The following is a 1,738-nucleotide window of genomic DNA, read 5'->3' on the forward strand; positions in this document are numbered from 1 at the left end:
GATAGTGAAGAAGGCATTTGGTATGCTTCCCTTTATTGGTCAGAACATTGAATAAAGGAGCTGGACAGGACATTGGTTAGGTCACTTTTGGAATATTGTGTGCAGTTCTGGTCTCCCTCCTATCAGAAGGAGGCACTGAAACTTGAAAGGTTTGAGAATTGATTTTCAAGGATGTGACCAGGGTTGGAGGATTTGAGTTGCAGGGAGAGGCATAATAGGCCGGGGTCATTTTCCCTGGAGTGTCATAGGCTGAGGTGTGATGTTATAGAGGTTTATAAAATTGTGAGGGACATGGATAGCGTAAATAGACAAGGGTTGGTGGAGCCCAGAACTAGAAGATATAGGTTTAGAGTTGGAGTGGGGGAATTCAAAAGGAGCCTAAAGGACAACTAAAATTGTAACATTTCAAAGGCATTTGAATAGGAAGGGTTCAGAGTGATGTTGGCCAAGTGCTGGCAAATGGGAATAGAATAGGTTAGAATATCTGGTTGGCATAGATGGGTTGGACCGAAGAGTCTGTTTCTATGCTAGACATCTCTGATTGTGGGATCATAAAAGTGAATATTGCTCTGATTCATCTCTAGGCTCCTTGATGTCCACTTGTTTGTTGTCTAGCTTTCTCAGTCTATCGTGTATATTTTTGCTATGTGTAGTATTTTACTATTACGTTCACAGACCTTTTTGTAAATGAATTTTCCACTGCTGCCTGACTCCTGACCGTATGCTGCTCCATTATCAGGTTATTTTTTCCACAATATCTTTGACAGTCAAGAGTTCTTTTTTCCAATAAGTGAGTGGATTTTCCTTCCATTTCTGACAGTCAAATTCTGCACCATTTTCATTCCCTATAAATCATATTGCACTCCCTGAAACATGATGTGTACTTCTCCTTCCACAGACACCAGTGATCAAGGCCAAAGCTCTGTTGCCTGTTGAGAAGGTGATGTTTGACTTCCTTGTACTGCTGAAGTTGTATGGTGAAGGTGCTCCCACAACGTGGTTGGGTAGGAGACAATACAGATTATTCACTCAGCGATAGTGAAGAGTAGAAGATATCTGTACAAATCAACACATTTTTAATGTCACAAAAATATTGAGAACTTTTGACGTAAGGCCACAGCTGGAGAATATTATGCCCGGTGACCAAACCTTTGCGAAATAAGCAATTTTTCAGGAATGACTTAAAGGAAGAAAGCAGATCTTAGAGGGTTGGAATTCCAGACCCTGTTGCCTTGGAATCTGTAGAAACAGTCACACTGCTGAACTCAAAAATAAACATATCATTGGGAGTCTAAACTAAAATGAGTCTAAACTAAAATGAGTTATTGTGATGTGAAAGGGTGTCTGGTGCATGGAGATAGGAATGATTACAGCCAGGAATTAAGTCAAGGGTGTGAAAGTAAATTGCTGTTGCTTATAAATGGGAGCCTTTTGATGGATCAGCAAGCTCTAGTACAAGTGAGCACTTGGGCGGTACAGTTTTAAATATTCTGGAGATTATAGGGAGGGTGATTGTGGGATGCTGGCCAGGAGTTGGTTTAGATAATGAAATCTAGAGTTAACAAAATGAATGAATGAATGAGAGTTTCAGTAAATGAGCTGAGACTGTGGTGAGGTCAGGTGATATCACTGAAGTCGAAATAATGGTCTTGGAGTGGGATTGGGCTATCACCCTCACCTCACCTCTGGAATTCAGCTGTTTGTCAGTTTGTGAATCAAGTCTGTAACAAGATCAGGA

General features: G+C 40.8%; 1 long non-coding RNA gene across 2 annotated transcripts in view; it reads left to right on the forward strand.

The window, feature by feature from the left end:
* Positions 1–1,738, forward strand: part of LOC122547469 — a 7,206-nt gene that overhangs the window by 393 nt on the left and 5,075 nt on the right. Inside the window, exons 2-3 of one of the 2 annotated variants that reach the window (XR_006311004.1) lie at positions 740–790; positions 899–1,004. This is a non-coding gene — a long non-coding RNA (uncharacterized LOC122547469). Of the gene's footprint in view, positions 1–739; positions 791–898; positions 1,111–1,738 lie in introns of those variants that run through there. The other variant, XR_006311003.1, reaches the window with a different exon arrangement.

The sequence above is a fragment of the Chiloscyllium plagiosum genome, unplaced genomic scaffold (assembly GCF_004010195.1).
Source record: "Chiloscyllium plagiosum isolate BGI_BamShark_2017 unplaced genomic scaffold, ASM401019v2 scaf_10890, whole genome shotgun sequence".
Classification (NCBI taxonomy): domain Eukaryota; kingdom Metazoa; phylum Chordata; class Chondrichthyes; order Orectolobiformes; family Hemiscylliidae; genus Chiloscyllium; species Chiloscyllium plagiosum.